Source organism: Ptychodera flava, unplaced genomic scaffold (assembly GCF_041260155.1).
Source record: "Ptychodera flava strain L36383 unplaced genomic scaffold, AS_Pfla_20210202 Scaffold_32__1_contigs__length_2955704_pilon, whole genome shotgun sequence".
Lineage (NCBI taxonomy): Eukaryota > Metazoa > Hemichordata > Enteropneusta > Ptychoderidae > Ptychodera > Ptychodera flava.
The window spans coordinates 1,807,817-1,824,621 of NW_027248354.1; the positions used below are offsets into that span (position 1 = coordinate 1,807,817).

At 36.9% G+C, this 16,805-nt stretch overlaps 1 long non-coding RNA gene across 1 annotated transcript in view; it reads left to right on the forward strand.

Moving 5' to 3' along the window:
* The window catches only part of LOC139127507 (uncharacterized), a 96,950-nt gene extending 81,655 nt beyond the window's left edge, over positions 1 to 15,295 (forward strand). Inside the window, exon 3 of the long non-coding RNA XR_011551033.1 lies at positions 15,013 to 15,295. This is a non-coding gene — a long non-coding RNA (uncharacterized lncRNA). The remainder of the gene's footprint in view (positions 1 to 15,012) is intronic.
* Positions 15,296 to 16,805: the final 1,510 nt, after the last annotated feature.

Here is a 16,805-nt window from a genome sequence, read left to right on the forward strand (position 1 = left end):
AAAGTCATACCAGTCTATAAAAAGGGCTCTTATACGAATGTTGGAAATTATCGGCCTATCTCTGTTTTACCAGTCTTCAGTAAAATAGTTGTATCTGTTGTTGAAAACCAACTCATCTCTTACCTGGAGAAGTATGATATTCTTCTCAAGACTCAATTTGGTTTTCGCAAAAAAAACATAGTACAAAACTTGCCTTGGCCGATCTGATATAATGGAAAAACTTGACGATGGTTTCACAACGTCTGGGATTTTTATAGACCTTAGAAAGGCTTTTGATACAATTAAATTAATCATGACATCATGTTACAAAAATTAGACTATTGTGGTATAAGGGGGTTGCCTTTACACTGGTTCAAAAGCTATCTTTCAGAACGTAAACAAACCGTCAATATAAGCAATGAATTTTCGTCATATAGGTCAATTGAATGTGGGGTTCCACAAGGGTCTATTCTTGGTCCTAATTCAGTTTTGTCATATGTAAATGATATTGTAAATTCTGCTGATACATTCGATTTTCGTCTATTTTCTGACGATACAAATATGTTCAAATTTATTAAAAACACAAGTGTCATCAACCTTAACCAGATTAATGTTGACTTTCAGAAGGTTTGTGACTGGTGCAGTGCAAACAAGCTCACTGTTAATGTAGAAAAAACCAATTTTATCTTAATTAAAACGCCCCAGAGGCTGGTAAATACAGAGGCAGCTTGAGTGTTGATGGAAATATGGTAGCGAATGTCTCTTCGACAAATTATCTTGGGGTAATTTTAGACCAGCATTTGACTTGGAAGGCTCACATTGATATAGTCAGGAAATTAATCGCCCCGAAGGTTGGAATTATTTTCTTAAATTCGTCATATCGTCCCCAAAGAAATTTCGCTTTTGCTTTATAATTCCATGATTTTACCCCATATTTGTTACTTTATTTAAATCTGGGGAATACATTAAGTTCTTTACTCCATCCTAAGTTGTCCGCCTTATCACATTCTCTGCTGCGCGAGCTCATACCGCCCCTCTATTTCACAACTAGGAATTCTCAATGTCCATAAGCGATGTGAATTTAGTACTTACACTTTTATCTTTGACCTTAAAATAGTCATTCTCTCATTCGGTATAACGTTACCCAGATCCAGTGCCTCATAGTTATTCAACACGTCTTAAAACTGGTTAAAACTTCTATATTCCTAAAGTTAATCTTAATTTGAGCAAACTTAATTTGAAATATGCTGCAATTATGCTATTGAAAAAAAACTTCCAGATTCTATAAAAAAGTTAAGTGAAAGAAGGCATTTCAAACATCATTTAAAAGACTGGCTACTTGCCTGTTGATAGTATTTTCCCCAAAAGTCGTAGGGTTTTCTGGTCATGTTGTCTTGTTGTTTTCTGATGTCTCATATCATTTTTCCCGTAATATATTTTTGATCTTTACCTGATATAGTTTGTTTTCTGTACATATCCGCAGATGTACACCTTATGTTATCTATAGTGTACAAACATTAGGGACCACAACTCGACTAGTTCAGAAGAACTATATTGTGGTCCCCTCTAGGAATACCTGCTAAATTATAGAACATAAATTTAGCAATTGCACCAATTTCTCTATCTTTATTTTTTTTTTCATGTGTCTTTTGAGTGAATGTTAGTTTATATTTCTAGCAAAATAACAAATATATAGACACATATAGATGCATGAAGAAAGTGAATTACGTATGCTGGTGTTAAATCCTTCAGTGGACTATGATCAAGTATTCGTCGAATTCTTTGTGAGGATGGTTTGACAGTTCGGCAGCCAGAGTGTCAATATTGATTGGTGTCGATGGGGTACCATGCAGTCAAAGTCTGTTTGTTTGGTATTTAGTTAGGCATTTTTCTAATGTAACGATGACTGTTCAGATATGCGGCACCTTTAACACACTGGGATAGGCTGCATTTGCTTCTTTACAGCCATACTGGGAATTAAATCTGTAGCAAATTTCTTTACCCTTGTAGGTGTAGCGTTTTATCAAGCTCCTGTCGACGGTTGTTGAATATGACTGAAACTGTGAAGTTGCTGCTAGGTTTCTTACTGTCGAGATGTTGGCGGACTTTCCTTGGTTGGCTTTGAGACCAAAGAATATTAAGAAGTTCAAGAGTACACCGTGACACGACCAGTCCACTTTGATACCAAGAGTGCACTTGCCTTGCCAAAAAAAATTGTTATGGTATCAGTAGAAGAAGCGTTTTGACATGTTCACGATGTCAGTGGCATATGTGTCAAGTTCTGCTCGACGACGATTGGGCAATGACTCGCACATGAAGTTTATCCTGCTGTCCTGGAAGTTTTTTTAGTGACCGAGCTTAAATGCCGATCTTATGCTGTACGCCATGGTAATTGTAATTGTAGCCGGGTGTGGTATAGCAGGCAAGATTAATGTCCTTTCTGAAAGCAGCCATGGAGGAAGTTGTCAGAAATTTAGTTTGAGGCAGGCAGATCAGTGCTTAATCCTGAATGTTTTGCTCGACGGGGGGATTGTACGTTGACTTGATGCTGCCATTTTGGCTCTGCAGGGGGCTGTTGTTGATGCCGGAAGTGAAGGCTTGTCAAAGGGGTCAGTGTGAGGGCGCTGTTGTAGCAGATTTGCTTTGTAGGCCCAGGGAGCTACCAAACGATCACGGTAGGCCATGTTAGAGAAATGTTGACCTGTATGTTGGCCATCGGAGGTCTCCAGGTTCGAGAACATCTCTATCATCACGGGTCCTGTTTCAGCGGATACGTGATTGCTGATACTGTAGTTTCATTGTGTGGCGTTGTAATGGCGGCCAAAGGAGGTCTTAGAATAATGGGACAGGAGTCGCTACGATGACCAATGACTTTATTTGGCGTCAAGACGACCAAGTGTATTCGACGCCCCTCACGTCCTTGATCTTAAACGGGTTAATGGGCGAATCTACGGCATTGTGCGAGGTGCAGGCTTCTTTGTGCGTTTTGGGGGGAGGCATTGTTAACGTCACTACGTTGTAAACAAGAATACGGTTGTGATTGGAGAACTGGGTAATGGAACTAAGGCGAGCGGCAAGAGTATTGTAATATCGTGGCAGATAGTCTGAATGGCCTGAAATGAATAAACCTGAACACTGGGCCTGAAACAAGGCTGGTCCAGGTCAACAGCCGTGTGCAATAGAGCGGTGGACAGCTAGATAACGCATACCAAAAGGATTACATTAGCATTCCAAAAGTGGCCACAGGGCAGCTGTCTTCTGCAAAGCGGCCTCGCTCTGTGGACTAACAAACTAGATCTGTGTTATCACACAATTCTTTGTTAACTTTATCCTCTTCAAATTCCATGACCTCAGCAGAGGTCCCATATCACTCGAAGTGATACAGTACCCTTGTAAGAGATAACCGCTAATTAAAATAATGAACATTAATGTCGGAAGAATAGCTTTGGTCACAAAGATTTCAAATAGCCAAACCTTCCATTGGCCGCCTGTTTCGGTCGCAGATAAGTACCGACGATGTGAAAAGTGGTGAAAATTATTCAGTACGAACAATGAAGTAGGAACAATGCGATTCTGACAACTTTACTGCAAATAAATGAAGTTAGCCCACATAACACGGGGTACGTTATTTTACTCTTTGTTATCATATATTGCACTCAGTGGATAATACATGACAATAAGAAAACAAAAACAAATGCAAAATAATATTTGAGTAAATGACAGACAGAACATCAGGAACAGACATACAATTTATAGGGGCTTTGGCATAATAATATTTCTAATGGTTGCTGCATATTACACACGCTCTCTTCATTAAGAAGAATGTAAATGTGCTCTGATTAATACCAAATCTAAGAGGTAAATAAGTGTAGGATTCAAGATTACTCTAAGTACGTAATGGCTCACTATATTACTTTGTTACAAACAGGCACAAAAAGATTTTAGCCTAGAACATGACAAAATTATTGGCCCCTTTGACTAGTCCATGAAACATAATTCCTCTTCCAGGCAGATTGGAATATCAGCTTTTTTTCCTATCTGCTCTATACACTGGGCAAAATGCTTGATATACAACAATACACATACATCTACAGATTAGGTACATGTGTCAAATACGTTAAGTATACACGTATGTATACTTATAAAATGCAAAACTACAATGTACACTTAGTGTGCAATAAGCTGCATTACGTATACTCATGATCTGCATACAAATACGCTACGCATACCAATGTATTGAAATGTTCCATATACCAAGATATACGTTGCGTATGCAATTAATATTGTGTTCCATATACGTCAATATACGTAAATATGCTAAGCGCATATCAAGCATTTTGTCCTGTGATAGGTTACAAATGGTTCATATAATACTCTTTCTAATTATGTAAGGCTTGTTTTACGTTTTGCTGGGAACTACTCTGTCTTTTATGCAATTGAATATCTTCCTTTATTTGTTTACTTTAAATTTGTATGCACAAATTCCCACGACATAGTTTCCTGACCTATTGACGTCCAAATACACCGATGACTGGAAATTATCATGGACGTGAATGACAGGACGGTCTTGGCCCTAATAGTTAACGTACATCAAGTTTTCAGTTGTCTGAATTTCAAACACTATCGCACTATCACAAGACCTCTTCCTGAAGCGGTATTTAAAAACACTATTTCCTTACAAAAAGCATGACGAAAGTTACTACAATTGTCAGAGTTAAGGCCAGTATTATTACCGGCAACTTTCTTCCTGATAACGTAAAGTTCTGCACCTGTTCTATTGGTAAAGTTCTGCACCAGGTGGGGATAAAGATGGCAATTTCACGAGTATTTCATATGCCGGTGCAAGTGTAATTGATTACGTCATTTTTATCGACTGTACTTTTTGACTCATTGGTTGATTTCAAAATACTATCTCGCACAGAATCAGACCACATGACCATTGTCATGTAAATTTTTTGTTGTTGAGTCTTCATTTGTAGGTCAACTTGATAATGATTCTGATGACAACACAACAAAGCTTGCTCGTTCAAATGGTGTGAAAATTACGGAGATTTATTTTTAGAAAATCTTTCCTCAAACCAAGTGAAAACTCTTTTAAATAACTCTGTAGATAACTTCTCAGATATTGACACAGCTATTGTTAAGTTTACAACAGCACTGCAAGTAGCGGGAAAGGACATGAGGTGTACACAGTCAGATTTGAAAGGTAAACAACGCTAGCAGCCTGACTGGTTTGACAACACTTGTGTTTCAAAAAGCGGTGTATGTATGATAAGTTAGAAATTTTTAGACATTCAAATTCTACAGTTGCTTTGAAGGGATTATTTTACAGCAAAGAAAGACTTTAAGGAAACATGTCGCAACAAGAACGGATGTACCAAAATTTAGTTAAAGAGAAACTTGACAAGGCTTTTAAGACTGGGTCGTCAGATGTTTGGTCAATTCTAAAATCGTGCATGAATCGTAGGCAGTGCAATGCAAATAGTATAAGCTTAAAGGAATGGTATGATTATTTAAAAATTTATATGAGCAATGTGGTGACACAGTTTCAGGAGATGAAAATCTTAAACACACTGTAAATGATTTCTTACATGGCATGGACACGTCATCGACCAGTATTCAAGATGACGATATTTTCAACAACAGTATTTCTATTGAGGAAATCGCATCGAGTCTGAAAAGATTAAAATCTTGTAAATCACCCGGAGTTGATGGCATTCCTGGAGAATTTTTGAAATTTTCAGCAGATGTTACCATTCCCTTTATACACGTTTTGTTCAATAGAATTTTGAATCTGGTTATTTTCCCGAAGAATGGGCTAGATGTGTTGTTATTCCTCTGTTTAAAAAGGGAAATAGAGATGATACAGGTAATTATCGGGGTATTTCTCTTTTAAAGTTTTTGGTAAAGTGTTTACCTCAATTCTAAATGAGCGTTTGACATCATGGGCGGAACTCAATGAATTAAGATATGTTTGTCAAGCGGGCTTTCGACGAGATCACAGCACAGTTGATAATATCTTTGTTTTGCACGCAATGATACAAAATATTAGAGTGTAAGGGATGGGTAATTTTATTGCCTTTTCGTTGATTTTGCAAAGGCATTTGACGGTGTGAATCATTCTTTACTTCTTTATAAGCTTCTCTTCTCGGTGTCTCGGGTAAAATGTTTTCCATTCTTCGCTCCATGTACTCTAATGTAAAATCTTGTGTAAAGTCTGGGTCTAAGCTTTCAAATTATTCTGATTGTCCATCTGGTGTTAGGTAGGGATGTATGCTTAGCCCTGTACTATTTACTTTCTTTATTGAAGAATTGAACGACATGTTAAAAAACTATGGTAGCATTGGAATTCAATTAACACAAGATATGTACAACTTATTTTCACTGCTGTACGCTGATGATGTTGTAATATGCTTTGACTACGTTGTAAACTTTCAAAAGTTGATTAATATTTGGGGTGAATTTTGCAGTAAATGGTCAATGGCTGTAAATATTAATAAGACAAAATAATTGTCTTTTGTAATGGAGGTCATACAGCTCGCACAGAAAGTGGGTTTTTAATGGTCAAATATTGAAGTTGTTTCCTATTATAAATACCAAAGTATTGTTTTATCTTCTAGAAACAGATGGGGCAAAGCGGTTTCTACATTAGCGGAGCAAGCTAATAAAACACTAGCCATGCTATCTGTTGCGACAAAAAAAATGGAGGATTGCCATGTAACACACATTTTATGCTTTTTGACACAACTATCTTACCAATTATGATTTACGCTTCTGAAATATGGGGCTTCTAACGTTATGAAAAACTTGAACAATTACAAAGAAAGTGGTGTAGGGCCTTTTTAGGTTTGCCACCAAGTGCAACAAATGAAGCTGTTGTTGGAGGATGTGGCAGATTTTTGATTTGTGTGTACTCTCTGAAACGCTGTATTAAGTTTTGGTTAAGGTTGTTAGAACTACCCTCCTCAAGATTGCCACACCAAGCATATGTCATGCTTTTCCAACTTGATGAATTAGGGAGGCATAACTGGGTTACATCAATCAAGAATATTTTATATTCTTATGGTTTTGGCTTTGTATGGCTGGCACAGGAGGTTGGTAACAAAGACATGTTTTTAAGTGCTTTTGAGAAAAGGGTAAAAGATATTTGCAAGCAACAATGGCGGGGAAACATTATGAAAATAAATAAAATGCGTACATATATTGAATTTAAGAGCGGCCTCGAACCAGAAAATACATTTCTTTAAATATTAATTTTAAAATCCGCCAAACAATAGCATGCTTCCGTTGTTCATGCCTTCCTTTAAATATAGAAAAAGGTAGACATGTGGGTTTAGTTTCAACTGAAAGATTTTGTGAAATGTGTCATTCTAACAAAGTCGAAGATGAGTTTCATTTTTTGTTGGAATGTTCTACTTATCATAATATCAGATCATTGTACTTACCTGAAGATATCTGTATTCATCCAAATATATGTAAGTTTCAGCGTTTATTACGTTGTACCGATGAACGTGTATTGCGTAAGCTTGATATTTTTCTGTTTAAAGCTTGTCAGTTGCGAAAAGAATTACTTTTTATCCTTGATATAGAAATTGTTAGTTACGGATTAGTTTATTTTTGATTGTAAATTTGAAAGTTTCAATTCATTTGCATTTTTTGACGTGTAACTCTTCTGCAGATGGGCCGGTGGCCTTGAAATGCAATAAATAAACCTAAAAAAACCGTAAAAGTCTGTCGTTAGCCACTTTTATTATTTTTCCCCAAATTTGCACTATTAAGGGAAAAATAGTCCATGATGGTCACTTTTGATTATTGATCACTATGTTTAAAAACAAAAAACAAAAAAACAACAATTTCAATTTATTCATGCCTGGAAATGCCAAGAGGATTTGACGTGTTTACTTCGCTGTTAATTTTATGCAGGAAATTTCAATAACAATACTTGGTCGAATGACGCGGTGTTTTGAGGGCGTGATCGCCAGTGGTATAGGGGGAGGAGTACCTTCCCGATGGTGATAAGTGGTGCAGATTACCGTCGCCTAGGTGACTGGCGTATACGCGTGCAAAAGACACCTATGGTTGATTTCCTGTTGACCAGTCGGATGGCGGAGTTGCAAATACCTGGACTGAACCATGTTGTATTTTGTGGATGTCGTTGGTATTTGACAATAAAAATAAAGATGCACACATATTGAGTTTATTGTCTTGTTTATGAGCGGCCAGTATTTCCAACAGCATAAATTATGTGCATTTGCCGTAGAAGAAATAATTTCGAATAAAACATCGCGAATGTAACCACATTCCTCAACGTACACTTAATTGCCCCAAAGAACCATGGAATCGCCCGACTTTCGATTGAAGAGATGAGCCTACAGAAATTTCAAAGTGGCAGATGACTTTATTTTTAAAAACATAGACAGTAGATGGAGAATTGACCATGGTAGAAGACAAGAGAAGAGTTCAATGGCTCCCCTTTATTTCCTCATATGATCGACTTAACTATTACGTACATTTGATCACAGGTCACCTAGAAAAAAATGAGTGGGTTCTACTGTGGCCCGAAAGTTTTCCAGAACGAGAAATAATTTTCGAAAAACTTCGCGAGGGCCACAAAAGCGAAAATTAATCCTTGCGATACAAAAAAAAAAAACATTGCGTCGTTTACATCATGAAATGTAACACACTCAGTGCCATGATACTGAACTTTAATAATTAGCCTGTCACCTCGAAGGTAATACTTTAGGTGACACGAGGACTTGAAACGCACGATGGTACAAACAAGATCACAGGTGTGGCCGTCCCCGTCTCGGGGCTGTTCTCGGAGCGGGGCCGTTTTCTCTGGTTCATCGTCAATGTTTTCCACAATCGACAAATGGTAACAATACTGAACGAAAACCTAAATTATCTGCTTGTCAACCCATTTTGTGTCAGTGCCGCCGGTCACGCGCACACCCAAAAAGTTTGACCGTCACTTAATAACGAACAGTATTCAAAGAAACGGTCCTACTAATTACTGCCCGTCCATGGCCGTCATTCTTCTAACACTGCCCGTCACGACATGGCCTATTCAATACAGTAATAGGTCGATATCTTAACATTCCACAATATTTACTTGTGATATAAACTTATAAAATCATAGTCCAGTCCCCCAAACCGCCGATTTACGACCCGACAGTTATGCCGCTGATGCTGATATTCACCGGTGGTTGCCTGTGTGTGCGTACGTGAACAGTCTGCATAGCCCTCGAATGTGGTCTCGATAGGAGTATATATCAAAACTGATAAATGATTTATGTTTTCACATGGATTCACAAAAAGTTTCGCCCCGGTGTTCATTTTTGGCCCAGGAATTCCATCTACCCACCCTTTGCAGAGTAGTAAGCTTATGGGGCAAGTAAACATGGATGCGCCGGTGCGATTCAACGATCAGCCTGTATATCGGATCGAAAGTCAACAATTTTGCGGCTCGGACTATGATTTTATAAGTTTATATAAAAAGTATAAGGCGCGGGGTATTATATATTGACTGATTACTGTAGCTATAGATAGGCTACATTCAGGACGGGCAGCGACGGGCAGTAATTAGTAGGCAAAACAGGTGGTTTTCACCGTTAGTCCAGTCAAAATATGAAATGACCCACCACAAATTGCAACAGAATTTATTTTTTCACTACTCACCTCAGAAAAACCCATAGAAAAACATATCAAAAGTCTTCCAAAATCCAAGGAGTGGAAAAGTGCCTAATTTGCATAAATCCAAAATGGCCGCCCCGGTATTATAGGTTAAATGCTTTTGGCCACTTACTGCCCATATTGGTCATTTTTTGGTAATTTTTTTTTATTTCCATGTACCTTGTACATTTTCATCATATTTTAGACATGTTTACAAAAATTCCATTGTTTTTATTTACAAAACAGGAACATAATTGTAAAACAATGGTATTCTTACACACTATGTCTTCTAATCAATACTTGTTTCATGATTTTATAAGGTGCAAATGTCTGTAATGTTAAATAAATAAATAAATAAATAAATAAATAAGTAAATAAGTAAATAAATAAATACACAAGGAGTGGAACAATGCCTAATTTGCATAAATCCAAAATGGCCGCCCCCGGTATTATGGAATCAACACTTATGACCACATATTGCGCGATATCAGTCCGATTTGGACAATATTTTTAATTTTCTTATAAATTGTACATTCTCTTCTAATTTCAAACATTTTTAGGGCATTTCCAATTGTAGTTATTAATAAAACAGGCACACAAGTCTGAATTTCAGGGTAAAACAATGGTACACAAACACACTTCACCTTCCAATCAATACTTGTCTAATTTTGCAAGATGCTAACGTATATGGTGTGAAATATATAAATAAAATTGAAGCAATCTCAGTATAACTAATACAGAATATGTATCCATTTTGTTTTTGGTTGTTAATTTGCCAATAACCTATTCCCTATTTCACATTAAAAGCCACCGGCTGAACTTACGCATTTTTTAGAACATTCGTCCTATAAAAAGTGGGCGGTTTATTCATATCAAACACAGTCAACCTGGTTTGAAGTCTAGTTATATCTAGTGTGTTGATATTGTGTTACCAGGGTACACTGGTTGTCACCATAGTTGTGAAACTCAACATGAGGTTCAATACTAGCTGGTAATTGTAAAATTACCAGTTTCCCAAATGCTGTTTATTTTACCCAAATTGTAGATAAACAGCCGCGCCTGAATTGACAAAGTGTGCCAGCGCGGGAGAGCCGAGCAAAGGAAGAGGGGGTTTAAAGTCTCCTGGAAGGTGTACAGATCACATGGGAATTAAATAGTATTGGTAGTAAAGGGAAAGCAACTCCACAAATCGTTCATATTTGGGTTGTTTGCGTTTTGTGAATGATATTGTGTATAATATAAGTGTATATCATGTTTGGCTGTTTTATGTAAAATGTTGCTTAGCCATGGCGAGACGTACCCGTAATCTACGTGTCTTGTGTTAATCCGCACTGGCGCGGAGAGATTGCTGTGACACTATGATCCTTTGGCGCTACGTTTCGAAAACAGACTTTTTCTTCATCAGCCACTTAAAATTCATTTTGATTGGTGAGACCAATTGATTGATTGTTAGATTTTTAATTTGGTCATACGTTGTTCCACTTATGTTTGTTGTTCAAGTAGGGAAGCTAGAATGTCTACAGTTTGATCTCGTTTTGTTTGTGTAGGTTTGTGTGACCCTGAGTTTGAGCTATTGTAGTTTTGTGAAGTCTGGTGCTTATAAATGTGTCACCTATATTTCTGTTCCTTCTAATAAATATATGCGATTATAGGTTGGTTTTGGAACAGTTTTTTTAGTGTTTTGTCTTTTTCAAGTTCACTCCAGTTTTCTGTCAGGGCTTGTTTGATTTTTGTCGTTTCTATGTACGGGCTATATGTTGGTATTGTTGGTTGTGTTATTTCTTTCTTTTTGTTGTTCAAGCAGTCTCTTTCTGCTTTTATGATCTGTCTCTCTGATAATGCTTTCTATTTCATTTTTTTGTATTGTCGGTCTTGTAATTTTCACTAAATTGTGTGACTTTTTGTGTAAAATCGATTTCGTTGTTACATGTTCTGATGTATCGTAATGATTCACCTTTGATCAGACCTTTGAATGTTGCTGCCGGATGGCATAAGTTTCTTTGTAAGAATTGAAATGTATCTGTTGGCTTTGTGTGTGTGTTGATGTCGAGAATATTCTCTTTGTTGTATCGACGACCTTTGTAGATAGGTCTAAATATGTGATTTCTTGAGAGGAGCTTTCAAACGAAAAATTGAAAGTAGGATGCATTTTGTTGATGTTTGATATGAATTCATTGAGTTCGTGTTGTGTTCCGATGAAAATCAGAAAAACATCGTCCCTGAACCTCAGCTAGGTCGATATTTGTTGTTTGTGTTTCTGTATTATTCTCGTTTCTGTCTCATGAAATGTAATATCTGCTATTTCTGGAGAAGACGGGGACCCCATCGAGCATCCCCATATTTACCAGTAGAATTCATCGTTGAATTCAAATGTGTTGTTTTTTTAAGATTATTTCTAGCAGAGCTATCATGTGTTTCGTTGGTGGTTGCTTGATTATGTAATTGTTTGATGATCTTTCCTGATTTAATGCTCTGCCTACTGATTCAATTACCTCATCATGTGGTGTATTCGTGTACATGGAAATTACATCCAGTGTTACTAGTGTCGCTTTGGCCGGAACTTTGATTGTCTCAATTTTCCGTATAAAGTCTGTTGTCTTTGATGTATGTTGGTTCTTTCTTGACGATTTGTTTGAGAAAATGGTCAATGAATTCTGATATGTGAAATGTTGGACTGGAGCATCCACTTATGATTGGCCGTACTACGAACATAGCTCCTGGTGGCGGCACTTTGTGTATTTTCGGTAGAAGGTACCAAAGTGGCGTTCTTATTTTTCTATCGACTGGATTCAAATATTCATATGTGTGATGGTCAATGTGTTTTTCATTGTACATTTCTGTTATGAGATTGTGTACCGGTATGTCTTCTATTGTATTTTTTGTGTCATCTGTTGCCAATTTTGTGTAGTATTGTTGATCGTTTAGTTGACATTATCTTATGTAATCATCAGTGTTTAAAATTGCTGTCCCCCGTCCTTTATCAAACGGTTTGATGGTTATCTTCTTGTTTTTTGATAGCGTTTTGGACACTATTTGTTCTGCACGTGTCATGTTGGTTTTTTTGTGTGTTTCGAATAGGTGTGTTAACAATAGCCAATTTTGTTGCTTCCAAATAATTTTCTAGTTTTGTGTTCTCGGTTATATGTGGGATCCATTTCGAGTTCATTTTGACTGGGTGTTGTATGGTCTTCTGTGTCTCATGATATATCAGAGTCTCATTTTCGGAATGTATATTTTATTTCCCCTATAACAGGTGGATTCTGTTAGGACGATTTATTGTGGGAATGAATTTTAAGCCTTTGCTAAGTACGTTGATTTCAATGTTGGTGATTTGTGTGTCGATAGGTTCTTAATGAATCTGAGTTGTTTGATGCAGTGCTCAATTTTGTTCTATTGTGACTTTTCGTTATTTTTGTCATTCTATGATTCTTGTTTATGTGTTTCCTTTTTTATCTTTGAACTTGGTCATACTAAGACTCAATACAAAGCTGTCTCCGGCCATTCTGTCTCTCTCTAATCCGAACCTATCTCCAAGTGTGTACCCCAGAAAACTCTGTTTTCGAAACGTAGCGCCAAAGTATCGTAGTGTCACAGCAATCTCTCCGCTCCAGTGCGGATAAACACAAGACACGTAGATTACGGGTACGTCTCGCCATGGCTGAGCAACATTTTGAAGTTACACAAAACAGCCAAACATGATATACACTTATATTATACACAATATCACACACAAAACGCAAACAACCCAAATATGAAGTGGAGTTGCTTTTCCTTTACTAGCAAAGACGAACAACTGATGAATAATTTTGTCTTCCTTGTCTTTCTTTCTTTCTTTCTTTCTTATTTATTTATTTATTTATTTATTTATTTATTTATTTTATTTATTTATTTATTTATGTATCTATTTATCTATTTATTTATTTATTTCACATTACAGACATTTGTATCATATAAAATAAAACAAGTATTGATTACAAGACATAGTGTGTGAGAATACTATTGTTTTACAGTAAAATTCGGACTCATGTTCCTGTTTTGTAAATAATAACGATGGAATTATTGTAAAAATGTCTAAATATGAAGAGAATGTACAAGGTATATGGAAATAAAAAAAATTATTAAAATCGGACCAATATTTGGCAGTAAGTGGCCAAAACCGTTAAAACTATAATACCGGGGCGGCCATTTTGGATTTATGCAAATTAGGCGATTTTCCACTCCTCGGATTTTGGAAGACTTTTGATATGTTTTTCTCTGGGTTTTTCTGAGATGAATGGTGAAAAAATAAATTCTGTTGCAATTTGTGGTGGGTTACCCCCTTTTTCGGCCTAAAATGACTGGACTACGTGGGCAGAACTCAGTGCCATGATACTGAACATTAATAGTTAGCATGTCACCTTGAAGTTAATACTGTAGGTAACGAGGGCTTCAAACACACGATGGTACGAACACCATCATAAGTGAAACGTACTCATAGAAATACACGCGTTCCTACATTGTGCCCACCAGGCCACGCAATTAAAATATGACTGATACTGCTGGATAGTGTTAATTGGGTCGGTAAACAGTCAATTAATAGTTTAATTGATTACCTGGGTGATTGGCAGTCGTGTCCAACGACGCCATTTGCAAAGCAGGCAAAAAGACAAAAGCCCCCAAAGATATTGACAGCTTGCAAGGGTTACCATAATACGCAATGAATCTTCACTACGCAGAAATCGCGTTGTCAAGCCCTTCTTAACCGGTCAAATCCTCTTGGCATTTCCTCTAATGATTAACTCAAAAATAAACGAAACAATTAACTGAACCGTTGACCAGTCTGCCTTGTGCTACTCTAAACCGCACGCCATGACCTCCTAGCTACGATGGAATTTGGTATAAGAATGCTTCAAAACGACAGATTTAAATTCAAATCTGCGTCCGCATTGATCGGCCTCTCTTTTCCGTTGTCTTACGCTACCGTCTCCTTGTTGAACTGGAGCTCTATGCAGCCGCATGTCACAAGAAAAGCTTGTGCAGTTATGTATAATCTTGTCCATTGGATGGACTATCGATTAAACTAACACACCACCCGTGGTTGAAATACTAATCGAACTTATATTTGTTTTTCATCTAACCTCTCCTGTTAAAGTAACTAACTTTATAAGGAATCATGTAACAACTTGAAATCGTTGAAATTTAATTAGTCAGCAAAATATCGGGCATATCATTTGTAGATATCTCTATCAAATGGAGTTTAAACTATGTATTCATATGAATAACACATTTTCCCTTTAAATACATAACCTCGTTTTACTATAGTATTATGTTGTCGTCACGACGCAAACTTACTTACAGAAGCCATTTCTTATTTAATCTTAGGACAACCTGAGTGGCAAGAATCACCACCGATGAATATATGCAGATACAGGGGTAAAGACGTTCAGCTAAAATGTAAACTAAAAAACATGGGAACTGTTCCTCCAATGTGGATCCGCAGTTGTTGTAATGGCACCTTGCATCAAATTGCCCTAGGCAAAGAGGTGTACAATGATTGTTGTGAATAACTGGAAACCATAGCCAAGGAGAAACAATTTGTTGATCAAGACTTGAATGTAAGCGAAGAGGGCATATGGCAATGCTCTCACATCGAGGCAAATCCACAAAACAGGCAACACAACTCACTGTTATAGGTGAGTATTTTCACATTATAGTTAGAACATGTGGATATAATGATACTTGAGGCGTTTACAGCACAACAATCACCTAGTCGGCTGGATGTTGAAATTCGTGCACCAATGTCAATTTTATGTAGTATCACATACATAAGAAAGGATTGCAATTTTCATTTTGGAATGATATACCTTTTCAAATACATTTCAATAGCAGAGCGAATTCTTTCACCCTCAAGACAAAAATACTGCATTCAGTGTTAGTGAAACTACAATTCCTTCAAACACTAGGTTTTTTTTCAAATAAGAACGTTACAGTAGCATTTAAATCCTATAACTAACAATTCACACCTTGGTTTACAGTTCCAGTAAGCTCTGTCAAAATAACCAAGAATGCTGATTGTAACTACACTTGTGAGGCGAAGAAAGGGAAACCACCGGCTTCTTTTCTATGGAAGATAGGTGATTCAGTCCACAAAGACGAAGGCAGTGTTACAAATAAATATCAAAATGGTGTTGCTGATAGCATAAGTAGATACAACGTTAACAATACTGCTGCAAAAAATGGAAGTAACTTGACCTGCCAATCTGTTCAGCCACTACTCAAGATTGGGTCTATCTGATACTGTCACGGTATACTTCAACGATACGACATCAGGTATTCAATCATTCATATAAATACCAAGCAGAGTCGTTGAAGGAAACATGGGATTTTCAGTTAAATGCATCTGTCATCTATCAGTAATATAATACATTATTGTGAATGACCTGAGTCGCCAAGCAACTTTTAATACACTCCTGGTCTATGTGTTTTTAGCAACCTTTCTAAATAAGAAATGTGGCACACTTACCATTTTGTAAGTCCTGTCAAACATTTTACCATTGTCAATCAGAGAAGCAAAGAGTAGTAAAAATGTAATACAATGTAATGTAATATAATGTAAACTTATCTAAAGGTAGTTGGTAATTAACCCAGAAACTAGAAATCATGAAGTGCTTCATACGGAAGTTTTTAATACAGCTGAAATCTATCACCGCTAAAAGTGTGGAGTAGAAGGGGATGCCTGAATGCTATGCTTGGAAGAAGACATCTACAAGAAACAAAATAGTTTGAGGATTTACCGCCAAGAGCCTTAAGAAAAGTTGCCATATATTACAAAGCATATACCCAAAGACAAGAGGATCGATCCGAAATCAGGAAGACAAAATACCAGATGGTAGAATAACAGTCTATTTTCTTATTAAAGCCGCGTGAAAATATGCATTCGGGCATTGACTTATACGTCAACCCCTGATCCAAATGGAGTAAAGCTGACAGCTTTTTGATAAGAAATACTCTATGCAAAGTTACATAACACGGCCCAGTGAGCTGTAACATATCTATATTGTATAGCAGACACTATAAGTTCAGAATCTCTGTTACCAAAAATGCCGTAACTTACCAATAGACCAGTTTAAACTTCCGGATGATATCGGCTAAGATTATACGACTTCAGTGCATTT